This window comes from Corvus moneduloides, chromosome 2, assembly GCF_009650955.1.
Source record: "Corvus moneduloides isolate bCorMon1 chromosome 2, bCorMon1.pri, whole genome shotgun sequence".
Taxonomy (NCBI): Eukaryota; Metazoa; Chordata; class Aves; order Passeriformes; family Corvidae; genus Corvus; species Corvus moneduloides.
The window spans coordinates 16,528,681-16,537,971 of record NC_045477.1 but is presented as its reverse complement, the minus strand read 5'-3'; positions in this window follow the sequence as shown (position 1 = coordinate 16,537,971).

Sequence of the window (9,291 nt, the reverse complement as noted above, 5' to 3'; positions counted from 1 at the left end):
CCACCTCCCATGACATTAAACCCAATTCTTTATAACTGTATTGTGTCTGGGTAAGTTGGTAAAGGAGGGACTTTGCTATAGCTCTGGACAAAGGACCAGGCTTCTGTCTCTTTCCTAATCTCAGTTTCATGTTCTGTAATTTGGAGAAAATGGAATAATCTGTATTTAAGAAGCACTTCAGCATCCCTCAAGGAAAAGCCTGTGGAAAGCAATGAGCATGTAGAGCTTCTTACGTGCAGAGGACAGGTAGCAGTCATGACTGAAACAGCCCGAAAATGCTTCAACTTCTGACTAGTTTTTTAGGGTGGGAGCAGGATCATGCCTAGCTGTGTCAGCAGTTTTTCCCAGTTGCTTCTGGAGATGCTTCTGCAATATCCACCTCTAGACCCAGAGAGACATGTCTAGCAGTATGTTTCATTGAAAAAAAAAAAAAAAAAAGTCATATTTTCTGCTGTAGAGAGCTTAAATCTGCAATTCAGAGGTGAAAGAGTGGTTTACTTTTCTTCTCGGTCCCCTGAGGCATTCCCACACCCATCCTTATGAGTCAAAATAGCAGCAGGACTTGTTCATTCCCCATTAGGCCATAAGGCTGCATTCCAACACTTGCAGTGGCCTGTTGAAATCTGCGTAATAATGTAAAATTGCAAGAGCCTGTCTGAAGAAAGGGTCTTGACCATCGAGTCTTGGCTAAAACCTCCAAAAGGGAGCCCAGAACACAAATAAATCACTCTAGCGCACTGCTGAGAGGAAAGAGAACATTCTCCTGCCTGCCTGTGTTCCCTGTTGAATTAAATAAAGTTATCTGCAAGCAAAGAAGGACTGAGGTTTCTCTTCTTATTGTAACTGAAAGAAAAACCTGCCAAAAAAAAAAAAAAAAAACAAAAAACACACTGCTAAGTCATGACAGCATGAGACAAGCAGATGGAAAATAGTTTATTTGCTGGGATCACTATCTGTCCAGATCCATCATCTTTCTATATATATATTCACCTTTTTATTTATTTTGGTGCAAATTCTCTGAATCCTGATTATAGAATCCTAAAATGGTCTCGGTTGGAAGGAAGCTAAAGCTCATCAATTTCCAACTCACTGCCATGGGCAGAGACACCTTCCACTAGACCAGGTTGCTCTGAGCCACATCCTACCTGCCCTTGAACACTTCCAGGGACAGGGCAGCCTCAGCTGCTCTGGGCAACCTGTGCCAGGCCTCACAACCATCACAGCCAAGAATTTCCTTCCAATATCCCATCTAACCCTGTCCTGTGGCAGTGGGAAGCCATTCTCCCTTATCCTGTGCCTCCAGGCCCTTGATCAAAGTCCCTCTCCAGCTCTCTTGGAGACCCTTTAGGCACTGGCAGGGGCTCTAAGGTCTCCAGTAGCTCCACATCCTTCTGATGTTGGAGGCAGCGCTGCAGGTGGGGTCTAACCTGAGTGGGGCAGAGGGGCAGAACCACCCCCTCCCCTGCTGCCCACACTGTGGGATCAACCCAGGCCCAGGACATGGGGTTTCTGGGCTGCTTTTCTTGCTCCATATACTGCAATGGTATCCCAGCCTAGAAGGATGCATTAAAATTTAAATAAATCAACTAATAATAATAAAATCCCTTAGTGCTTCATGGAGTATTACAGCTGTCAGGAGTAAAGATACAACCACCATAGATAGCCTCAGCCTCAGCCTCAGCAGCTGCTTTAATTTGTGACTTGAAATTGCAAGTTGTGTCACCAAGTTTCTTTTGAGGAAGGAAAACTTAAGCCTTGACCTGATGATATAACTGAGCCTCAGGGAAGCCTCTACCTTCACAAGGGCATGTAGTGACACAATAAGGGGAACACCTTTAAATTGACAGAGGGCAGGGTAGGATGGGATATTGGGAAGTAATTCTTGTCTGTGAGGATGGTGAGGCCCAGGCACAGTTTGCCCAGAGCAGCTGTGGCTGCCCCAGACCTAGAAGTGTTCAAGGGCAGATAGGATGGGGCTTGGAAGCAACCTGATCTAGTGGAAGGTGTCCCTGCCCATGGCAGGGGGTTGGAATGTGGGCTTTAAGGACTCTTCCAACCCAAACCATTCTCAGATTCTTTTACTCCCACTACTTGAGCCGTGCAGTGCAGTATCTCACTTCTTTTACGAGTACTTGTCCTGCAACTTTTTTCTTCCTCTCCCATCCCGCTCACTGAAAATCAGCAAACAGTCCCAAATAATAGATTAGAAATATCTTGGCTGTGTTCCCACAAGGATGTTTTTCCCAACAAGAAGCCACGCACTGGGTGTTGGTTTGATAGATGATTTTGGAAATGCCCAGGGCTTGTTTTCTTGATGTTTTGGTTGATGCAGGAGATGCACACGTTTGTCTGTTATTAACCTGTGTGTCTGTCATGATTATTCTTGAACAATGACATATTTTCAAATACCCTACTATTACTTCACATGAATCTGAAAAACATGGGTTGTGGACAGAGAAACACAGACAGGAGCCAGTCCTCCAGCTCTCTGCAGCCAAGAAGTATTCAGTATAGCTTTAGACTCCTTTATTTCTGGGTTTTAGTGGCAACAGAATCTCACAGAGAAGTACCAGTAAATCCTTATGCAGTCACATTTTTTTTAATACATTGTAGGACAATGCCTATTGAATAAATCTTTTGAGAACACATTTATTTTTCCCTTCTCACTTCTATTCAGAGACTGCAGGAATCATTGGCAAGGTATGGGGCAAACTTGCAATACTTTGAGTCAAAACTTGGTGTACAGCTCTGTAGCTTTGTTTCTGTATGGCTACTTAGCGGTCTATTTTCAAAGAATCAGTGTTCAATGTCTTCACCCAGAGGCCAGAGGTTTGGATGTATATAAGAAACTTGTGTATTTGGTTTGTCAGAACACATTACACACCAGTGTAGGGCTTATGTGTCTTTGTAATTCTCTTTCTCTGATTTAAAACCATAGAGTCATTTATCTGCCTGAGTTAAACACATGCTTATGGATTTTTAAGTTTTCTCTTTTAGGGCAGTAGTATTTTTAGAAGATTTTTGTTTCAAGGGTTGATACGTGTCTTAAAAACTGAGGATTTACAGCTAGCAAGGTTGTTCATTAATCCAGCAGTCTCTGCACAGGCTGCAACCACAGCATCTGAGAAGAGCCTTTTCTCCTCAATTTCTACTCCTGAGCCTACTAAGAAGATGATAGATCTGTCCCTGTGGTAGAGACCATAGCTCAGGTACCACAATCAGGTCCAATTCAGTGTTTATTTTGTAGAATCACAGAATCTTTTGTGTTGGAAAAATGCTCTAAGATCGAGTCCAACCAGTCCCCCAGCACTATCAAGCCCACTACTAACTCATGTCCTCAAATGTCACATCTACATGCCTGTTAAATCTCTCCAGGGATGGGGACTCCTGATACTGCCTTGGGCAGACTGTGCAGGCCTTGACAACCCTTCCATGAAGAAATTTTCTCTAATATCCGGTTTAAACCACCCCTGGGGCAACTTGGGGCTGTTTCCTCTCATCCTGTCCCTTGATTCCTGGGAGCAGAGCCTGACTCCCACCTGGCTCCACCCTCTTGTCAGGCAGTTGTAAAGAGTGAGAAGGTCCTTCCTGAGCCTCCTTTTCTCCAGTCTGAGTCTCCCGAGCTCCCTCAGCTGTTGCTCGTATGACTTGGGCTCCAGACTCTTCCCAGCTTTGCTGCCATTCTCTGGACATGCTCCACCACCTCTTCTGATGTCTGCAGTGGGATGAATTCAGATTGGAAATCTCTTTCTGCTCTCTTTGTAGACTATTTGTTGCGCATGAGGAGCATCCTCATGGAAAAGGAAAGCCTTGCATTAAGCAGGAGGACTTTGCAAGAACACCAAGTTTGTTCTGCCAAATTAAGCCCCACCAAAGAGCTCCTCCCAGACCATAAGGACCTCCAGATCATGCCTGCTTTCATCCTTATATCCTCCTCTGAACCATAATCATCCCCTCCCAGGAAGCGATGTCTTATCATCAGTAAGCAACAAGCCAGACAGTAAGAGCTGGGATTTAACAAGGAGTTTGAACCTGAGTCAGCCAACCAGCAATATTTGTTTTGTCAAGTTGCCAAGCAGGAAAAACTGTGACAAGACCCCTTCTTACTCTTGCAGTAAGTATTTTTCTTCCTGCCGTGTGGCATCTGTGCTTACTTTGTTTGCACTGTGTGTCACTGATGGCGTTCCCTACTTTCCCTCCAAAACATTGTGTCCTTTTCCTTTGCCAGGTAATTAAGATGCAGGAGGCTAGGAAGAGCTCACATCAGCCCAAAATGCAACCTGAGCCTCCACGTGCCACTTGGGAGGCTCTCACAAACAGCAATGCTGACAAAATGATGCTCCTGGACATCTGCCCCTGCCTTTTTGAAGGTCCATCCTTCACCTCCCTGAGGGTATTTTTAGCATTTTGTACTGAGGTAGCAGAAAGTCAGTGGAGGGTTCATCTGTCTTTTGGTTGTTTTTCCTGCCTCGATGGGAACACTTCACATTCTAGGTAATATTTACGAAAGCGTGCTGTTGGCTCATACATCACCTGAGTGATGAGCTAAATCTTGAGCTAAGGGAGGAGAGGTGTCTTCCCACATCCCCACACATCACCTGCTTCTCTACAGAATTTCAAATAAACCTAAAAGCTGTGTAAGCTGAGGGTATGGAGAGGGAAACTGAGGCACAAGCTTACTGGGGAACTAAGTTGCTCTATCCTTCTGAAGAAACAATGCAGATTTAGGTGGTTGTAGGAATTTCACGCTTAGTCCTTCACCCCTTTCCTAAGTCTTGAATTCATGAGCTTCAAAGCTCCCCTTGGTGTCTCCTGCTTTCTGGCTGTGGCTTTTGGTAGGATCCTTCAAGTCCTGTTTGTTCTTGTGGGTGGGTGGAAATGTTCTGTCACCCCAGATTCGCATCAGTGCCTGGACTCTCTTCTCTGTCCATGCTTCTGAGCTAGGTGTTTTGATTTTAGGAGCCTAGACTAGTACTTTCCAATGCTGCATCACCAGAGAAGTGCCTGCCATATGGGCAGGAAGCAGCCACACTTTAGACATGCAAAATAAATGTCAGCCAGGGTATCTCTGAACCCAGTAACAAATTGTGCATGGCCCATTCTTCGTTGCACAAATGACAACCACTGATCATAGAATTACAGGATCATAAAAACACAGAATGGTTTGAGTTAGAAGGGACATTAAAGATCTTCTAGTCCCAACCCGTCTGCTATGAAGAGGGGCAGCATCCTAGGTTGTTCCAAGCCCCATCCAACCTAGCTTTAAACAACTCCAGGGACAGGGCAGCCACAGCTTCTCTGGGCAACCTGTGCTGGGGCCTCACCACCCTCTTAGGAATTTCTTCTTAATCTCTATTTTAAACCTGCTCTTTTTTAGTTTAAAGTCATCATACACTTTCTAATTGAAGCATAACAGGACAACATGTTACAGATGCATAAAGTCATTCTGGGCCGGGTCATCGGCATGGTCCAGTGACATTGGCTTATGTTTTGCCAGGGTGCAAAGACGTCCACTACCATGTCTGGAGCCAGAAAGAGCTGAATGAGCAGGGAGCAATGCCTCCCTCCCTAGGAGACCTCAGCAGAGCCTATGCTGAGGTACCTGCAGATATATGAGCACCCCCATGATCATTGAACTGGCTGACCTTTGCATATGGAGGATCCACCTCATGTGGCCAAAGAATTGTCCAAGCCCCCAGCCCATGGCTTGATTTTCAGCCAAGTTGTGCTTTACACCCTCCCCCGCTGGTGTTGGTGTCACACCCAGCTGTTATCTCACGGGTATTTATCCGGTTTTTCCTTCAAAGAATTTGCCTGGGAAGCAGATGTTTGCATGACAGAAATCCCTGTTCTCTAGAGGGATTTCTGCAGCTATGGGCACCTTAGGAGTACACTGACACATAAAATCACAGAATCACAGAATACTTTGGGTTGGAAGTGGCCTTAAAGATCATCCAGTTCCAATCCTCTCCCATGGACAGGGAGACCTTCCACTAGACCAGGTTGTTCAAAACCCCTGCTAACACATCCCTGGGACTTTTGCATCCTGGGACATCCCCAGAAAAGAAACTAAGGAAGAATAAGCATTTATTTAGCTGGTTGGGCAAAGCCTGAATTCATCCAGATTGTGTTAAAAGCAAATTTGACTGATTAGCAGACCACTGATGAAAGGAAGGGATGAGCAGAGGGTAGAATTCCAATGGGCATGGAATCACAGAATCATTTTGGATGCAAAAGCCCACTAAGATCATCATGTCTAACTGTTAAACCAGCACTGCCAAGGCCACCACTAAACCATGTTCCCATGTGCCACATCCACATGCCTTTTGAACGCTTCCAGAGGTAGTGATTCCACCACTTCCATGAGCAGCCTATTATAATGCCTGACAACTCTCTCAGGAAAGAAATCTTCTCTTATATCCAACCTAAACCGCACCTGGGGAAAATTGAACCTGCTTCCTGTCATCCTGTCCCTTGTTCCCTGGGAGCAGAGCCTGACTCCCCCGACTCCACCCTCCTGGAGTTGTGGAGAGCAAGAAAGTCCCCACAGAGCCTCCTTTTCTCCAGGCTGAGCCCCCCCAGCTCCCTCAGACACTCTTGGTGCTCCTGACCCTTTCCCAGCTCTGTTCCCTTCTCTGGGCATACTCCAGCCCTTCAATGTCTTTGTTGGAGTGGGGGGCCCAGAACTGCTCCCAGGACTGGAGGTGCTTCAGCAGTGCCCAGCACAGGAGGAAATGCCACATTTCTTGTGTCCACCTGTTGGATACTGGTCCTGTATCCTTTCTGATGCCTCACCACCTATTAGGTGTTGTCTGGGGTGGGAACACCAACACTGCAAACCTCCATGCTCAGTGTACACAGCCACTATTTTTGTAGTATTGAAGCAAAGAGTATTTTCTCTGCAACTCACTAGTTAATGGTACAACCACTTCAGTGCCCAAAGCTGGCATCAGCTGTTTTCATAGCACTTGCCTTTTTTGTTCATGTAGTTAAAAGTCATTTAGCATTACAGAGATTTTGAAATGTAGCCATTTCTTCCCCTTCTAAGCTGCACTTACACCTCCTTCTTTTCACAAGTGGAAGCAAAGTTCAGGCCAAAACTGCAAGAGAGACTTCACAGTGAGCTTTGTGCTGGAGGGCATTAAATAAAAATAATTTTTTTTTTTTTTTTTTAAAGTCCCACCCTCACTTTTCCCCACCAGACAGATAGGAAGATTTATGCAAGTCACAGAGCAAAGATTTTTGCTTTTGGCAGCAAGTCATGGTAGAGCTGCCTAGCTACAGTCTAAAATTAGAGCACCTAAAAATTAACTATATGTCCAAAGAACTTTGGTCCCTGTGCTGAATGACTACTACTTCAGCACAGGAGAGAGAACAGGAGGAGAACTACTAATAGACAGTTCATCAGCTCCACTTTTAATCCAATTGTGGGGTGTTTTGTAAAACAAGAGTTGGCACACACATTCCAAGAAATGTGATTTTAGTGTTTTTATTAAATATGTTTGCTTTCTTTCCTAAGAAGGGTGTGGGAGAATGAGACATGGGAAACAGGTTAAATATAGTAGGAAAAAAAAGTTATTATTGAAAGGTGGGAGACTTTCATGATTTTTTTGGAAGCATCTTGCTATACTTCTTAAAAAATGAGCATTTTCAGCTCTTGCCCATGATGAAGACTGCATTTTCCTGAAGGCTTCCCTGTGAACTCCTCAAACCTCTGTGTTTTTTGATGTGTTTGCAACCAGACAGCCGTGGGACAGCACCAGTCTCCAAACACAAGTGGGGAAACTGAGGCACAAATCTTAGAAAGGTGACCAGCCACACACAGACCATGCATTTCTGATGAAGCCAAGGCAAGTGCTCCTCTGCACCTCCCTGCCTCCATCCCAGCTCTCATGCCAGGCAAATTCCTAGCAAAAGCATCATACACCCTCCATCCCCTGGGCACAGCAAGGGTCGATAAGCTTTAAAGCTTTTAGCCAAGGTTGTCTTTCCTCTCTTTACCTTTCAGCCAGTCAGACCTCTCAAGTGTTCTCCACCACCCTGGGCATGACAGGTATGGCCCCAAATCCTGTGCAGGATCCATTAGTCCCAAGATCATAAGGAAAAAATGGATTAAAAAAAGTAGAAATTTACCCGACAGATCACCTGCAGTTTGCAAGGACATATCCAAGAGTTACCCCATGGAATTAGCCCATTTCTGATGCTTTCCAGTTTCCAAGGGTTTTACCAATTGCATCAAACCTCCTAGAGCCCTTTGGAGCCTCTCCAGCAGCAGCATCCATTGCAGAGAAAAGCAGAGTCTGGGAAATCATCCCTTTGCCCCAGATTCCTGCAATCCTCCCCGCAGGTTTCAGCTCTGCACAGAGCACAGGATGGCCTCAAGCAGAGAACAAGGAAAGATGCACCCCAACCTTGCAAAGTAGCCTGGTGAGAAGAGACCACCTTGCTACAGGGCAGAGAGGCAAGCTCCCCACTGCTGCACAGGCACTTGGTTTCTCAAGGTGTAGCATGACATGTTCTGGGTACATCTGCTCCATGAGAAGCACTTGTGGGTTGTTTCCGTGGAGACTGTCTCCTTTAAGCTGGTGCATCTCTGCTCTGTGTTGTTGGCTGCTTGTCTCTTCCCTTCACTGGAGAAAAGCTGTAGGTTTTTAGAAAGGGAGGATGGATCCCTCCTGTGGGAGGATGCTTGTGGCCTAAGATGTAGGGAAGGGTTCCTTAGGACTGCAAACTGGGAGGTGTAGTTTGGAGGCAACAGACATTGCTTTGTTATTAAGTTCATGTCTACATCTAGGGATTTGTCTCAGTGGGAAGAGAGGAGGTGAAGACTGCATATTGATGACCCCCAGCATGTCGATCTCAAAGAAGAAGAGGAATGGGATGTGCCTGAGAGCACAGGGATTGAAGAGATCTTCCAGCAGCCTTCCAATACTAAAAGAGGCCTACAAGAGAGCCAGAGAGGGACTTTGGACAAGGGTCTGGAGTGACAGGACAAGGGAGAATGGCTTCCCACTGCCAGAGGATAGGGTTAGATGGGATATTGGGCAGAAATTCTTGATGGTAAGGGTGGTGAGGCCTGGCACAGGCTGCCCAGAGAAGCTGTGGCTGTCCCATCCCTGGAAGTGTTCAAGGGCAGATTGGATGGGGCTTGGAAGCAACCTGGTCTAGTGGAAGGTGTCCCTGCCCATGGCAGAGGGGGTGGAATGAGATGAGCTTTAAGGTCCCCTCCAATCCAAACTATTCTATGATCCCATGATTCTTTGATCCCAGCCCTGAAATGTTGAGGCTGGG